Consider the following 16347-nt stretch of genomic DNA (forward strand, 5'->3'; position numbering starts at 1 on the left):
GCAAGCAAACTATTCCTCCAGGAGAGGGCGCCAACAGACTACTAAAGAGATCATCATTACTCAAAGAAAACCCCAAAAACCAATGCATGATAGGAATAAACAGGTAACTTTCTTTGGAGTGGAAGCGGAGAGATCGCACCAGATGCCAATTCTAGATGTTATCACACCTGTGGTCACTGCAGCAGCAGGTGAATCCACTTTGTCCAAAAGGGATCTATTCCATTCAATTGCAAATGATCTAGATAAGACAGAGAACTGCAGCACGGGGACATAGCCGAGTTGGTCAGGTTGAGTGGTGATGAGTTTGCTATTTGGATGAATAAAGAAAGTCAAAAGTGTGAAAGATAAAAAACAAAAGGAGGAAGTGTGAAAAGTGAATGGGCCAAATTGAGGTGCATATGAAGACGTATGCTTTCTTCCAATTCATTAAATCGGGCTAATATGAATCAGGTGAATTGAGTTCTGCTTTTGGAAACTGGGTTAAGAAGGGGTGCACCGTTCCTGGAGGTACTGCAATACCAGGTCAATGCGTGGAGTGGACAGAGCAAGCTCTTTTTCCATCTCCCTGTTCTAAAAATCCATTTAATATATGGTCCCCAGATAGGGGACGTATCAGATATTAAACTGATAAGAACAGATTTTTTAGATTTAATGAAGCTTTCCAAAGCACCACAAAAAATGCATGACCGAAGTCACACCAAAAACAGTGCAAAGGCTAGGATTCGTGTGGACCCCACCGTGAGGAGAGGGTCCCCAAAAATCAACCCCGTCCCTCCGAGCCAGAAGGCCACAGCAAGGGTCAGGGATCTTCGGTGCTCCCCCAAGCCGAAGCCTGGTTGAGCCTTGTCGTTGCTCCCAGCGTCCACCCAGGCATCTTACCCAAGTGGAGTAGAGAGCTACTAGTTGTTGGTTTCGCAGCCGAAACTGCCCGGACCGTCAACCGGTGTTGGTTTCTCAGCCCAAGGCTAACCGGACCTCCAACCGGGTGTTGGTTTCTCAGCCGAAGCTGACCCAGACCTCCAACCGGGTGTTGGTTTCTCAGCCGAAGCTGACCCAGACCTCCAACCGGGTGTTAGTTTCTCAGCCCAAAGCTGACCAGACCTCCGACCGGGATTGTAAAAATTTCCCTTCCTAGCCAGAAGGCCGGGATAGGGTAATATGCTCAAAAAGTATGAAAAGGCAAGGTACGGTGTGCTACAGAGCCCAAGGCTTGCCGGGGTCCCAAGCCAGCAAGCTCAGACTCACTCCAGGGTCGTCAGTCCTGGGGCACGTTGTACCATAGCCCCCCACCCTTACTCAGTTTAATAGCCTCGATCCTGGTAGGGCCATGTTTTCCTCTAGATGAATATACTATCCACCCAGAGTACTAGCAAGCGCAACCTTCCAGTGTGCATTGTATCATTGTACTAAGGTGGCCTGGAGCTTAAACCACCTCTTCGAACAACACTACACTTGATCTTAGCCAAAAGGCCGAGAAGCGATAACCAGAATTGGTTTGGGCCTCGAGTGGCACCCTGGCCTATGCCGGACACATCTTAGGGAGAGAGAGCGAGAGGGAGACAAACCCACGCCTACACAAGACATTTTGTCACCCAAGCCAACCCTTGAAAAGGCTGCTTTGCAGAGCCAAAACAAGAAGAATGGTGCGTTTTGCAGCCGCCGCCCACTGCAATGAATCTGAATAACTCCTCCTTTAGGGCGCAAGCAACTCCCCTCCCCCTTGCAGTCTTTCCAATTCACGATACAAAAAGACGGACAGGACAGGTTGCCTGACTTTCCGTCACTGCCACCCTTTGCCATCCTTACCCGTAGAAAGCCCTTTCATCATCCCCAAACCCTAATCTTTTCCCTTTCCTTCCCAGCCCCCAAACCCTGCCCTCTGTACCTTTCTCACCACCCGCTTCCCTTCTCCTGTCATCCCCCTACCACCCGGGAAAAAAAGAGATTGCCCCCTCCTTCCACTAGCCCACCCTCCCACCCAAAGAACAACTTCTTCTGCGCAGCTTGTTTTCTAGGCAGCAGCGCTATTGTGATGTCATCGGGGGGCATTGTGACAAGCCGCCAGTGTTCCGTCTCTTCATGTTGTGCACAGTTCAAACGGAAAATACATCAACAGGCAGACTACAGAAAAGCTTACTATCAAAGGTTAGAGGGGGGCTTTCTCAGAGGGCTTTTTACAGTTTTTCTATTCCCAATTAGCCGTTTAAGTGTACTTATTGAAAGTAGTAATTCTTTCATAGGCCGCCCTTTCTTAGTATTTGACGTTCCTTATATTGCGGTATGAGGCTTCGCAGTAGGTTGCAAACATTCATCACCCATGACTGTCCCCAATTGAGCTCAGAAGCTCAATGTCTATCATGACCTCTCTTTTAGAATGTCCAAGAGCAAGCAAACTATTCCTCCAGGAGAGGGCGCCAACAGACTACTAAAGAGATCATCATTACTCAAAGAAAACCCCAAAAACCAATGCATGATAGGAATAAACAGGTAACTTTCTTTGGAGTGGAAGCGGAGAGATCGCACCAGATGCCAATTCTAGATGTTATCACACCTGTGGTCACTGCAGCAGCAGGTGAATCCACTTTGTCCAAAAGGGATCTATTCCATTCAATTGCAAATGATCTAGATAAGACAGAGAACTGCAGCACGGGGACATAGCCGAGTTGGTCAGGTTGAGTGGTGATGAGTTTGCTATTTGGATGAATAAAGAAAGTCAAAAGTGTGAAAGATAAAAAACAAAAGGAGGAAGTGTGAAAAGTGAATGGGCCAAATTGAGGTGCATATGAAGACGTATGCTTTCTTCCAATTCATTAAATCGGGCTAATATGAATCAGGTGAATTGAGTTCTGCTTTTGGAAACTGGGTTAAGAAGGGGTGCACCGTTCCTGGAGGTACTGCAATACCAGGTCAATGCGTGGAGTGGACAGAGCAAGCTCTTTTTCCATCTCCCTGTTCTAAAAATCCATTTAATATATGGTCCCCAGATAGGGGACGTATCAGATATTAAACTGATAAGAACAGATACTACACTTGATCTTAGCCAAAAGGCCGAGAAGCGATAACCAGAATTGGTTTGGGCCTCGAGTGGCACCCTGGCCTATGCCGGACACATCTTAGGGAGAGAGAGCGAGAGGGAGACAAACCCACGCCTACACAAGACATTTTGTCACCCAAGCCAACCCTTGAAAAGGCTGCTTTGCAGAGCCAAAACAAGAAGAATGGTGCGTTTTGCAGCCGCCGCCCACTGCAATGAATCTGAATAACTCCTCCTTTAGGGCGCAAGCAACTCCCCTCCCCCTTGCAGTCTTTCCAATTCACGATACAAAAAGACGGACAGGACAGGTTGCCTGACTTTCCGTCACTGCCACCCTTTGCCATCCTTACCCGTAGAAAGCCCTTTCATCATCCCCAAACCCTAATCTTTTCCCTTTCCTTCCCAGCCCCCAAACCCTGCCCTCTGTACCTTTCTCACCACCCGCTTCCCTTCTCCTGTCATCCCCCTACCACCCGGGAAAAAAAGAGATTGCCCCCTCCTTCCACTAGCCCACCCTCCCACCCAAAGAACAACTTCTTCTGCGCAGCTTGTTTTCTAGGCAGCAGCGCTATTGTGATGTCATCGGGGGGCATTGTGACAAGCCGCCAGTGTTCCGTCTCTTCATGTTGTGCACAGTTCAAACGGAAAATACATCAACAGGCAGACTACAGAAAAGCTTACTATCAAAGGTTAGAGGGGGGCTTTCTCAGAGGGCTTTTTACAGTTTTTCTATTCCCAATTAGCCGTTTAAGTGTACTTATTGAAAGTAGTAATTCTTTCATAGGCCGCCCTTTCTTAGTATTTGACGTTCCTTATATTGCGGTATGAGGCTTCGCAGTAGGTTGCAAACATTCATCACCCATGACTGTCCCCAATTGAGCTCAGAAGCTCAATGTCTATCATGACCTCTCTTTTAGAATGTCCAAGAGCAAGCAAACTATTCCTCCAGGAGAGGGCGCCAACAGACTACTAAAGAGATCATCATTACTCAAAGAAAACCCCAAAAACCAATGCATGATAGGAATAAACAGGTAACTTTCTTTGGAGTGGAAGCGGAGAGATCGCACCAGATGCCAATTCTAGATGTTATCACACCTGTGGTCACTGCAGCAGCAGGTGAATCCACTTTGTCCAAAAGGGATCTATTCCATTCAATTGCAAATGATCTAGATAAGACAGAGAACTGCAGCACGGGGACATAGCCGAGTTGGTCAGGTTGAGTGGTGATGAGTTTGCTATTTGGATGAATAAAGAAAGTCAAAAGTGTGAAAGATAAAAAACAAAAGGAGGAAGTGTGAAAAGTGAATGGGCCAAATTGAGGTGCATATGAAGACGTATGCTTTCTTCCAATTCATTAAATCGGGCTAATATGAATCAGGTGAATTGAGTTCTGCTTTTGGAAACTGGGTTAAGAAGGGGTGCACCGTTCCTGGAGGTACTGCAATACCAGGTCAATGCGTGGAGTGGACAGAGCAAGCTCTTTTTCCATCTCCCTGTTCTAAAAATCCATTTAATATATGGTCCCCAGATAGGGGACGTATCAGATATTAAACTGATAAGAACAGATACTACACTTGATCTTAGCCAAAAGGCCGAGAAGCGATAACCAGAATTGGTTTGGGCCTCGAGTGGCACCCTGGCCTATGCCGGACACATCTTAGGGAGAGAGAGCGAGAGGGAGACAAACCCACGCCTACACAAGACATTTTGTCACCCAAGCCAACCCTTGAAAAGGCTGCTTTGCAGAGCCAAAACAAGAAGAATGGTGCGTTTTGCAGCCGCCGCCCACTGCAATGAATCTGAATAACTCCTCCTTTAGGGCGCAAGCAACTCCCCTCCCCCTTGCAGTCTTTCCAATTCACGATACAAAAAGACGGACAGGACAGGTTGCCTGACTTTCCGTCACTGCCACCCTTTGCCATCCTTACCCGTAGAAAGCCCTTTCATCATCCCCAAACCCTAATCTTTTCCCTTTCCTTCCCAGCCCCCAAACCCTGCCCTCTGTACCTTTCTCACCACCCGCTTCCCTTCTCCTGTCATCCCCCTACCACCCGGGAAAAAAAGAGATTGCCCCCTCCTTCCACTAGCCCACCCTCCCACCCAAAGAACAACTTCTTCTGCGCAGCTTGTTTTCTAGGCAGCAGCGCTATTGTGATGTCATCGGGGGGCATTGTGACAAGCCGCCAGTGTTCCGTCTCTTCATGTTGTGCACAGTTCAAACGGAAAATACATCAACAGGCAGACTACAGAAAAGCTTACTATCAAAGGTTAGAGGGGGGCTTTCTCAGAGGGCTTTTTACAGTTTTTCTATTCCCAATTAGCCGTTTAAGTGTACTTATTGAAAGTAGTAATTCTTTCATAGGCCGCCCTTTCTTAGTATTTGACGTTCCTTATATTGCGGTATGAGGCTTCGCAGTAGGTTGCAAACATTCATCACCCATGACTGTCCCCAATTGAGCTCAGAAGCTCAATGTCTATCATGACCTCTCTTTTAGAATGTCCAAGAGCAAGCAAACTATTCCTCCAGGAGAGGGCGCCAACAGACTACTAAAGAGATCATCATTACTCAAAGAAAACCCCAAAAACCAATGCATGATAGGAATAAACAGGTAACTTTCTTTGGAGTGGAAGCGGAGAGATCGCACCAGATGCCAATTCTAGATGTTATCACACCTGTGGTCACTGCAGCAGCAGGTGAATCCACTTTGTCCAAAAGGGATCTATTCCATTCAATTGCAAATGATCTAGATAAGACAGAGAACTGCAGCACGGGGACATAGCCGAGTTGGTCAGGTTGAGTGGTGATGAGTTTGCTATTTGGATGAATAAAGAAAGTCAAAAGTGTGAAAGATAAAAAACAAAAGGAGGAAGTGTGAAAAGTGAATGGGCCAAATTGAGGTGCATATGAAGACGTATGCTTTCTTCCAATTCATTAAATCGGGCTAATATGAATCAGGTGAATTGAGTTCTGCTTTTGGAAACTGGGTTAAGAAGGGGTGCACCGTTCCTGGAGGTACTGCAATACCAGGTCAATGCGTGGAGTGGACAGAGCAAGCTCTTTTTCCATCTCCCTGTTCTAAAAATCCATTTAATATATGGTCCCCAGATAGGGGACGTATCAGATATTAAACTGATAAGAACAGATACTACACTTGATCTTAGCCAAAAGGCCGAGAAGCGATAACCAGAATTGGTTTGGGCCTCGAGTGGCACCCTGGCCTATGCCGGACACATCTTAGGGAGAGAGAGCGAGAGGGAGACAAACCCACGCCTACACAAGACATTTTGTCACCCAAGCCAACCCTTGAAAAGGCTGCTTTGCAGAGCCAAAACAAGAAGAATGGTGCGTTTTGCAGCCGCCGCCCACTGCAATGAATCTGAATAACTCCTCCTTTAGGGCGCAAGCAACTCCCCTCCCCCTTGCAGTCTTTCCAATTCACGATACAAAAAGACGGACAGGACAGGTTGCCTGACTTTCCGTCACTGCCACCCTTTGCCATCCTTACCCGTAGAAAGCCCTTTCATCATCCCCAAACCCTAATCTTTTCCCTTTCCTTCCCAGCCCCCAAACCCTGCCCTCTGTACCTTTCTCACCACCCGCTTCCCTTCTCCTGTCATCCCCCTACCACCCGGGAAAAAAAGAGATTGCCCCCTCCTTCCACTAGCCCACCCTCCCACCCAAAGAACAACTTCTTCTGCGCAGCTTGTTTTCTAGGCAGCAGCGCTATTGTGATGTCATCGGGGGGCATTGTGACAAGCCGCCAGTGTTCCGTCTCTTCATGTTGTGCACAGTTCAAACGGAAAATACATCAACAGGCAGACTACAGAAAAGCTTACTATCAAAGGTTAGAGGGGGGCTTTCTCAGAGGGCTTTTTACAGTTTTTCTATTCCCAATTAGCCGTTTAAGTGTACTTATTGAAAGTAGTAATTCTTTCATAGGCCGCCCTTTCTTAGTATTTGACGTTCCTTATATTGCGGTATGAGGCTTCGCAGTAGGTTGCAAACATTCATCACCCATGACTGTCCCCAATTGAGCTCAGAAGCTCAATGTCTATCATGACCTCTCTTTTAGAATGTCCAAGAGCAAGCAAACTATTCCTCCAGGAGAGGGCGCCAACAGACTACTAAAGAGATCATCATTACTCAAAGAAAACCCCAAAAACCAATGCATGATAGGAATAAACAGGTAACTTTCTTTGGAGTGGAAGCGGAGAGATCGCACCAGATGCCAATTCTAGATGTTATCACACCTGTGGTCACTGCAGCAGCAGGTGAATCCACTTTGTCCAAAAGGGATCTATTCCATTCAATTGCAAATGATCTAGATAAGACAGAGAACTGCAGCACGGGGACATAGCCGAGTTGGTCAGGTTGAGTGGTGATGAGTTTGCTATTTGGATGAATAAAGAAAGTCAAAAGTGTGAAAGATAAAAAACAAAAGGAGGAAGTGTGAAAAGTGAATGGGCCAAATTGAGGTGCATATGAAGACGTATGCTTTCTTCCAATTCATTAAATCGGGCTAATATGAATCAGGTGAATTGAGTTCTGCTTTTGGAAACTGGGTTAAGAAGGGGTGCACCGTTCCTGGAGGTACTGCAATACCAGGTCAATGCGTGGAGTGGACAGAGCAAGCTCTTTTTCCATCTCCCTGTTCTAAAAATCCATTTAATATATGGTCCCCAGATAGGGGACGTATCAGATATTAAACTGATAAGAACAGATACTACACTTGATCTTAGCCAAAAGGCCGAGAAGCGATAACCAGAATTGGTTTGGGCCTCGAGTGGCACCCTGGCCTATGCCGGACACATCTTAGGGAGAGAGAGCGAGAGGGAGACAAACCCACGCCTACACAAGACATTTTGTCACCCAAGCCAACCCTTGAAAAGGCTGCTTTGCAGAGCCAAAACAAGAAGAATGGTGCGTTTTGCAGCCGCCGCCCACTGCAATGAATCTGAATAACTCCTCCTTTAGGGCGCAAGCAACTCCCCTCCCCCTTGCAGTCTTTCCAATTCACGATACAAAAAGACGGACAGGACAGGTTGCCTGACTTTCCGTCACTGCCACCCTTTGCCATCCTTACCCGTAGAAAGCCCTTTCATCATCCCCAAACCCTAATCTTTTCCCTTTCCTTCCCAGCCCCCAAACCCTGCCCTCTGTACCTTTCTCACCACCCGCTTCCCTTCTCCTGTCATCCCCCTACCACCCGGGAAAAAAAGAGATTGCCCCCTCCTTCCACTAGCCCACCCTCCCACCCAAAGAACAACTTCTTCTGCGCAGCTTGTTTTCTAGGCAGCAGCGCTATTGTGATGTCATCGGGGGGCATTGTGACAAGCCGCCAGTGTTCCGTCTCTTCATGTTGTGCACAGTTCAAACGGAAAATACATCAACAGGCAGACTACAGAAAAGCTTACTATCAAAGGTTAGAGGGGGGCTTTCTCAGAGGGCTTTTTACAGTTTTTCTATTCCCAATTAGCCGTTTAAGTGTACTTATTGAAAGTAGTAATTCTTTCATAGGCCGCCCTTTCTTAGTATTTGACGTTCCTTATATTGCGGTATGAGGCTTCGCAGTAGGTTGCAAACATTCATCACCCATGACTGTCCCCAATTGAGCTCAGAAGCTCAATGTCTATCATGACCTCTCTTTTAGAATGTCCAAGAGCAAGCAAACTATTCCTCCAGGAGAGGGCGCCAACAGACTACTAAAGAGATCATCATTACTCAAAGAAAACCCCAAAAACCAATGCATGATAGGAATAAACAGGTAACTTTCTTTGGAGTGGAAGCGGAGAGATCGCACCAGATGCCAATTCTAGATGTTATCACACCTGTGGTCACTGCAGCAGCAGGTGAATCCACTTTGTCCAAAAGGGATCTATTCCATTCAATTGCAAATGATCTAGATAAGACAGAGAACTGCAGCACGGGGACATAGCCGAGTTGGTCAGGTTGAGTGGTGATGAGTTTGCTATTTGGATGAATAAAGAAAGTCAAAAGTGTGAAAGATAAAAAACAAAAGGAGGAAGTGTGAAAAGTGAATGGGCCAAATTGAGGTGCATATGAAGACGTATGCTTTCTTCCAATTCATTAAATCGGGCTAATATGAATCAGGTGAATTGAGTTCTGCTTTTGGAAACTGGGTTAAGAAGGGGTGCACCGTTCCTGGAGGTACTGCAATACCAGGTCAATGCGTGGAGTGGACAGAGCAAGCTCTTTTTCCATCTCCCTGTTCTAAAAATCCATTTAATATATGGTCCCCAGATAGGGGACGTATCAGATATTAAACTGATAAGAACAGATACTACACTTGATCTTAGCCAAAAGGCCGAGAAGCGATAACCAGAATTGGTTTGGGCCTCGAGTGGCACCCTGGCCTATGCCGGACACATCTTAGGGAGAGAGAGCGAGAGGGAGACAAACCCACGCCTACACAAGACATTTTGTCACCCAAGCCAACCCTTGAAAAGGCTGCTTTGCAGAGCCAAAACAAGAAGAATGGTGCGTTTTGCAGCCGCCGCCCACTGCAATGAATCTGAATAACTCCTCCTTTAGGGCGCAAGCAACTCCCCTCCCCCTTGCAGTCTTTCCAATTCACGATACAAAAAGACGGACAGGACAGGTTGCCTGACTTTCCGTCACTGCCACCCTTTGCCATCCTTACCCGTAGAAAGCCCTTTCATCATCCCCAAACCCTAATCTTTTCCCTTTCCTTCCCAGCCCCCAAACCCTGCCCTCTGTACCTTTCTCACCACCCGCTTCCCTTCTCCTGTCATCCCCCTACCACCCGGGAAAAAAAGAGATTGCCCCCTCCTTCCACTAGCCCACCCTCCCACCCAAAGAACAACTTCTTCTGCGCAGCTTGTTTTCTAGGCAGCAGCGCTATTGTGATGTCATCGGGGGGCATTGTGACAAGCCGCCAGTGTTCCGTCTCTTCATGTTGTGCACAGTTCAAACGGAAAATACATCAACAGGCAGACTACAGAAAAGCTTACTATCAAAGGTTAGAGGGGGGCTTTCTCAGAGGGCTTTTTACAGTTTTTCTATTCCCAATTAGCCGTTTAAGTGTACTTATTGAAAGTAGTAATTCTTTCATAGGCCGCCCTTTCTTAGTATTTGACGTTCCTTATATTGCGGTATGAGGCTTCGCAGTAGGTTGCAAACATTCATCACCCATGACTGTCCCCAATTGAGCTCAGAAGCTCAATGTCTATCATGACCTCTCTTTTAGAATGTCCAAGAGCAAGCAAACTATTCCTCCAGGAGAGGGCGCCAACAGACTACTAAAGAGATCATCATTACTCAAAGAAAACCCCAAAAACCAATGCATGATAGGAATAAACAGGTAACTTTCTTTGGAGTGGAAGCGGAGAGATCGCACCAGATGCCAATTCTAGATGTTATCACACCTGTGGTCACTGCAGCAGCAGGTGAATCCACTTTGTCCAAAAGGGATCTATTCCATTCAATTGCAAATGATCTAGATAAGACAGAGAACTGCAGCACGGGGACATAGCCGAGTTGGTCAGGTTGAGTGGTGATGAGTTTGCTATTTGGATGAATAAAGAAAGTCAAAAGTGTGAAAGATAAAAAACAAAAGGAGGAAGTGTGAAAAGTGAATGGGCCAAATTGAGGTGCATATGAAGACGTATGCTTTCTTCCAATTCATTAAATCGGGCTAATATGAATCAGGTGAATTGAGTTCTGCTTTTGGAAACTGGGTTAAGAAGGGGTGCACCGTTCCTGGAGGTACTGCAATACCAGGTCAATGCGTGGAGTGGACAGAGCAAGCTCTTTTTCCATCTCCCTGTTCTAAAAATCCATTTAATATATGGTCCCCAGATAGGGGACGTATCAGATATTAAACTGATAAGAACAGATACTACACTTGATCTTAGCCAAAAGGCCGAGAAGCGATAACCAGAATTGGTTTGGGCCTCGAGTGGCACCCTGGCCTATGCCGGACACATCTTAGGGAGAGAGAGCGAGAGGGAGACAAACCCACGCCTACACAAGACATTTTGTCACCCAAGCCAACCCTTGAAAAGGCTGCTTTGCAGAGCCAAAACAAGAAGAATGGTGCGTTTTGCAGCCGCCGCCCACTGCAATGAATCTGAATAACTCCTCCTTTAGGGCGCAAGCAACTCCCCTCCCCCTTGCAGTCTTTCCAATTCACGATACAAAAAGACGGACAGGACAGGTTGCCTGACTTTCCGTCACTGCCACCCTTTGCCATCCTTACCCGTAGAAAGCCCTTTCATCATCCCCAAACCCTAATCTTTTCCCTTTCCTTCCCAGCCCCCAAACCCTGCCCTCTGTACCTTTCTCACCACCCGCTTCCCTTCTCCTGTCATCCCCCTACCACCCGGGAAAAAAAGAGATTGCCCCCTCCTTCCACTAGCCCACCCTCCCACCCAAAGAACAACTTCTTCTGCGCAGCTTGTTTTCTAGGCAGCAGCGCTATTGTGATGTCATCGGGGGGCATTGTGACAAGCCGCCAGTGTTCCGTCTCTTCATGTTGTGCACAGTTCAAACGGAAAATACATCAACAGGCAGACTACAGAAAAGCTTACTATCAAAGGTTAGAGGGGGGCTTTCTCAGAGGGCTTTTTACAGTTTTTCTATTCCCAATTAGCCGTTTAAGTGTACTTATTGAAAGTAGTAATTCTTTCATAGGCCGCCCTTTCTTAGTATTTGACGTTCCTTATATTGCGGTATGAGGCTTCGCAGTAGGTTGCAAACATTCATCACCCATGACTGTCCCCAATTGAGCTCAGAAGCTCAATGTCTATCATGACCTCTCTTTTAGAATGTCCAAGAGCAAGCAAACTATTCCTCCAGGAGAGGGCGCCAACAGACTACTAAAGAGATCATCATTACTCAAAGAAAACCCCAAAAACCAATGCATGATAGGAATAAACAGGTAACTTTCTTTGGAGTGGAAGCGGAGAGATCGCACCAGATGCCAATTCTAGATGTTATCACACCTGTGGTCACTGCAGCAGCAGGTGAATCCACTTTGTCCAAAAGGGATCTATTCCATTCAATTGCAAATGATCTAGATAAGACAGAGAACTGCAGCACGGGGACATAGCCGAGTTGGTCAGGTTGAGTGGTGATGAGTTTGCTATTTGGATGAATAAAGAAAGTCAAAAGTGTGAAAGATAAAAAACAAAAGGAGGAAGTGTGAAAAGTGAATGGGCCAAATTGAGGTGCATATGAAGACGTATGCTTTCTTCCAATTCATTAAATCGGGCTAATATGAATCAGGTGAATTGAGTTCTGCTTTTGGAAACTGGGTTAAGAAGGGGTGCACCGTTCCTGGAGGTACTGCAATACCAGGTCAATGCGTGGAGTGGACAGAGCAAGCTCTTTTTCCATCTCCCTGTTCTAAAAATCCATTTAATATATGGTCCCCAGATAGGGGACGTATCAGATATTAAACTGATAAGAACAGATACTACACTTGATCTTAGCCAAAAGGCCGAGAAGCGATAACCAGAATTGGTTTGGGCCTCGAGTGGCACCCTGGCCTATGCCGGACACATCTTAGGGAGAGAGAGCGAGAGGGAGACAAACCCACGCCTACACAAGACATTTTGTCACCCAAGCCAACCCTTGAAAAGGCTGCTTTGCAGAGCCAAAACAAGAAGAATGGTGCGTTTTGCAGCCGCCGCCCACTGCAATGAATCTGAATAACTCCTCCTTTAGGGCGCAAGCAACTCCCCTCCCCCTTGCAGTCTTTCCAATTCACGATACAAAAAGACGGACAGGACAGGTTGCCTGACTTTCCGTCACTGCCACCCTTTGCCATCCTTACCCGTAGAAAGCCCTTTCATCATCCCCAAACCCTAATCTTTTCCCTTTCCTTCCCAGCCCCCAAACCCTGCCCTCTGTACCTTTCTCACCACCCGCTTCCCTTCTCCTGTCATCCCCCTACCACCCGGGAAAAAAAGAGATTGCCCCCTCCTTCCACTAGCCCACCCTCCCACCCAAAGAACAACTTCTTCTGCGCAGCTTGTTTTCTAGGCAGCAGCGCTATTGTGATGTCATCGGGGGGCATTGTGACAAGCCGCCAGTGTTCCGTCTCTTCATGTTGTGCACAGTTCAAACGGAAAATACATCAACAGGCAGACTACAGAAAAGCTTACTATCAAAGGTTAGAGGGGGGCTTTCTCAGAGGGCTTTTTACAGTTTTTCTATTCCCAATTAGCCGTTTAAGTGTACTTATTGAAAGTAGTAATTCTTTCATAGGCCGCCCTTTCTTAGTATTTGACGTTCCTTATATTGCGGTATGAGGCTTCGCAGTAGGTTGCAAACATTCATCACCCATGACTGTCCCCAATTGAGCTCAGAAGCTCAATGTCTATCATGACCTCTCTTTTAGAATGTCCAAGAGCAAGCAAACTATTCCTCCAGGAGAGGGCGCCAACAGACTACTAAAGAGATCATCATTACTCAAAGAAAACCCCAAAAACCAATGCATGATAGGAATAAACAGGTAACTTTCTTTGGAGTGGAAGCGGAGAGATCGCACCAGATGCCAATTCTAGATGTTATCACACCTGTGGTCACTGCAGCAGCAGGTGAATCCACTTTGTCCAAAAGGGATCTATTCCATTCAATTGCAAATGATCTAGATAAGACAGAGAACTGCAGCACGGGGACATAGCCGAGTTGGTCAGGTTGAGTGGTGATGAGTTTGCTATTTGGATGAATAAAGAAAGTCAAAAGTGTGAAAGATAAAAAACAAAAGGAGGAAGTGTGAAAAGTGAATGGGCCAAATTGAGGTGCATATGAAGACGTATGCTTTCTTCCAATTCATTAAATCGGGCTAATATGAATCAGGTGAATTGAGTTCTGCTTTTGGAAACTGGGTTAAGAAGGGGTGCACCGTTCCTGGAGGTACTGCAATACCAGGTCAATGCGTGGAGTGGACAGAGCAAGCTCTTTTTCCATCTCCCTGTTCTAAAAATCCATTTAATATATGGTCCCCAGATAGGGGACGTATCAGATATTAAACTGATAAGAACAGATACTACACTTGATCTTAGCCAAAAGGCCGAGAAGCGATAACCAGAATTGGTTTGGGCCTCGAGTGGCACCCTGGCCTATGCCGGACACATCTTAGGGAGAGAGAGCGAGAGGGAGACAAACCCACGCCTACACAAGACATTTTGTCACCCAAGCCAACCCTTGAAAAGGCTGCTTTGCAGAGCCAAAACAAGAAGAATGGTGCGTTTTGCAGCCGCCGCCCACTGCAATGAATCTGAATAACTCCTCCTTTAGGGCGCAAGCAACTCCCCTCCCCCTTGCAGTCTTTCCAATTCACGATACAAAAAGACGGACAGGACAGGTTGCCTGACTTTCCGTCACTGCCACCCTTTGCCATCCTTACCCGTAGAAAGCCCTTTCATCATCCCCAAACCCTAATCTTTTCCCTTTCCTTCCCAGCCCCCAAACCCTGCCCTCTGTACCTTTCTCACCACCCGCTTCCCTTCTCCTGTCATCCCCCTACCACCCGGGAAAAAAAGAGATTGCCCCCTCCTTCCACTAGCCCACCCTCCCACCCAAAGAACAACTTCTTCTGCGCAGCTTGTTTTCTAGGCAGCAGCGCTATTGTGATGTCATCGGGGGGCATTGTGACAAGCCGCCAGTGTTCCGTCTCTTCATGTTGTGCACAGTTCAAACGGAAAATACATCAACAGGCAGACTACAGAAAAGCTTACTATCAAAGGTTAGAGGGGGGCTTTCTCAGAGGGCTTTTTACAGTTTTTCTATTCCCAATTAGCCGTTTAAGTGTACTTATTGAAAGTAGTAATTCTTTCATAGGCCGCCCTTTCTTAGTATTTGACGTTCCTTATATTGCGGTATGAGGCTTCGCAGTAGGTTGCAAACATTCATCACCCATGACTGTCCCCAATTGAGCTCAGAAGCTCAATGTCTATCATGACCTCTCTTTTAGAATGTCCAAGAGCAAGCAAACTATTCCTCCAGGAGAGGGCGCCAACAGACTACTAAAGAGATCATCATTACTCAAAGAAAACCCCAAAAACCAATGCATGATAGGAATAAACAGGTAACTTTCTTTGGAGTGGAAGCGGAGAGATCGCACCAGATGCCAATTCTAGATGTTATCACACCTGTGGTCACTGCAGCAGCAGGTGAATCCACTTTGTCCAAAAGGGATCTATTCCATTCAATTGCAAATGATCTAGATAAGACAGAGAACTGCAGCACGGGGACATAGCCGAGTTGGTCAGGTTGAGTGGTGATGAGTTTGCTATTTGGATGAATAAAGAAAGTCAAAAGTGTGAAAGATAAAAAACAAAAGGAGGAAGTGTGAAAAGTGAATGGGCCAAATTGAGGTGCATATGAAGACGTATGCTTTCTTCCAATTCATTAAATCGGGCTAATATGAATCAGGTGAATTGAGTTCTGCTTTTGGAAACTGGGTTAAGAAGGGGTGCACCGTTCCTGGAGGTACTGCAATACCAGGTCAATGCGTGGAGTGGACAGAGCAAGCTCTTTTTCCATCTCCCTGTTCTAAAAATCCATTTAATATATGGTCCCCAGATAGGGGACGTATCAGATATTAAACTGATAAGAACAGATACTACACTTGATCTTAGCCAAAAGGCCGAGAAGCGATAACCAGAATTGGTTTGGGCCTCGAGTGGCACCCTGGCCTATGCCGGACACATCTTAGGGAGAGAGAGCGAGAGGGAGACAAACCCACGCCTACACAAGACATTTTGTCACCCAAGCCAACCCTTGAAAAGGCTGCTTTGCAGAGCCAAAACAAGAAGAATGGTGCGTTTTGCAGCCGCCGCCCACTGCAATGAATCTGAATAACTCCTCCTTTAGGGCGCAAGCAACTCCCCTCCCCCTTGCAGTCTTTCCAATTCACGATACAAAAAGACGGACAGGACAGGTTGCCTGACTTTCCGTCACTGCCACCCTTTGCCATCCTTACCCGTAGAAAGCCCTTTCATCATCCCCAAACCCTAATCTTTTCCCTTTCCTTCCCAGCCCCCAAACCCTGCCCTCTGTACCTTTCTCACCACCCGCTTCCCTTCTCCTGTCATCCCCCTACCACCCGGGAAAAAAGAGATTGCCCCCTCCTTCCACTAGCCCACCCTCCCACCCAAAGAACAACTTCTTCTGCGCAGCTTGTTTTCTAGGCAGCAGCGCTATTGTGATGTCATCGGGGGGCATTGTGACAAGCCGCCAGTGTTCCGTCTCTTCATGTTGTGCACAGTTCAAACGGAAAATACATCAACAGGCAGACTACAGAAAAGCTTACTATCAAAGG

At 46.8% G+C, this 16347-nt stretch overlaps 10 non-coding genes across 10 annotated transcripts; all 10 read right to left on the reverse strand.

Annotated features, from left to right (window-relative positions):
* Positions 1 to 485: 485 nt before the first annotated feature.
* LOC142283636 (U2 spliceosomal RNA) lies at positions 486 to 680 on the reverse strand. Its single transcript, XR_012745255.1, has one exon. It is a non-coding gene; the product is annotated as a U2 spliceosomal RNA (small nuclear RNA).
* A 2189-nt stretch (positions 681 to 2869) lies between these two features.
* On the reverse strand, positions 2870 to 3060 carry LOC142283631 (U2 spliceosomal RNA). The gene has a single exon (XR_012745250.1). It is a non-coding gene; the product is annotated as a U2 spliceosomal RNA (small nuclear RNA).
* Positions 3061 to 4447: 1387 nt separating this feature from the next.
* Positions 4448 to 4638, reverse strand: LOC142283637 (U2 spliceosomal RNA). The gene has a single exon (XR_012745256.1). It is a non-coding gene; the product is annotated as a U2 spliceosomal RNA (small nuclear RNA).
* Positions 4639 to 6025: 1387 nt separating this feature from the next.
* LOC142283638 (U2 spliceosomal RNA) lies at positions 6026 to 6216 on the reverse strand. The gene has a single exon (XR_012745257.1). It is a non-coding gene; the product is annotated as a U2 spliceosomal RNA (small nuclear RNA).
* Positions 6217 to 7603: 1387 nt separating this feature from the next.
* Positions 7604 to 7794, reverse strand: LOC142283639 (U2 spliceosomal RNA). Its single transcript, XR_012745258.1, has one exon. It is a non-coding gene; the product is annotated as a U2 spliceosomal RNA (small nuclear RNA).
* A 1387-nt stretch (positions 7795 to 9181) lies between these two features.
* LOC142283640 (U2 spliceosomal RNA) lies at positions 9182 to 9372 on the reverse strand. The gene has a single exon (XR_012745259.1). It is a non-coding gene; the product is annotated as a U2 spliceosomal RNA (small nuclear RNA).
* A 1387-nt stretch (positions 9373 to 10759) lies between these two features.
* On the reverse strand, positions 10760 to 10950 carry LOC142283632 (U2 spliceosomal RNA). Its single transcript, XR_012745251.1, has one exon. It is a non-coding gene; the product is annotated as a U2 spliceosomal RNA (small nuclear RNA).
* A 1387-nt stretch (positions 10951 to 12337) lies between these two features.
* On the reverse strand, positions 12338 to 12528 carry LOC142283633 (U2 spliceosomal RNA). Its single transcript, XR_012745252.1, has one exon. It is a non-coding gene; the product is annotated as a U2 spliceosomal RNA (small nuclear RNA).
* A 1387-nt stretch (positions 12529 to 13915) lies between these two features.
* On the reverse strand, positions 13916 to 14106 carry LOC142283634 (U2 spliceosomal RNA). The gene has a single exon (XR_012745253.1). It is a non-coding gene; the product is annotated as a U2 spliceosomal RNA (small nuclear RNA).
* Positions 14107 to 15493: 1387 nt separating this feature from the next.
* LOC142283635 (U2 spliceosomal RNA) lies at positions 15494 to 15684 on the reverse strand. Its single transcript, XR_012745254.1, has one exon. It is a non-coding gene; the product is annotated as a U2 spliceosomal RNA (small nuclear RNA).
* Between the last annotated feature and the right edge of the window lie 663 nt (positions 15685 to 16347).

This window comes from Anomaloglossus baeobatrachus, unplaced genomic scaffold (genome assembly GCF_048569485.1).
Source record: "Anomaloglossus baeobatrachus isolate aAnoBae1 unplaced genomic scaffold, aAnoBae1.hap1 Scaffold_5433, whole genome shotgun sequence".
In the NCBI taxonomy this organism is placed as follows: domain Eukaryota; kingdom Metazoa; phylum Chordata; class Amphibia; order Anura; family Aromobatidae; genus Anomaloglossus; species Anomaloglossus baeobatrachus.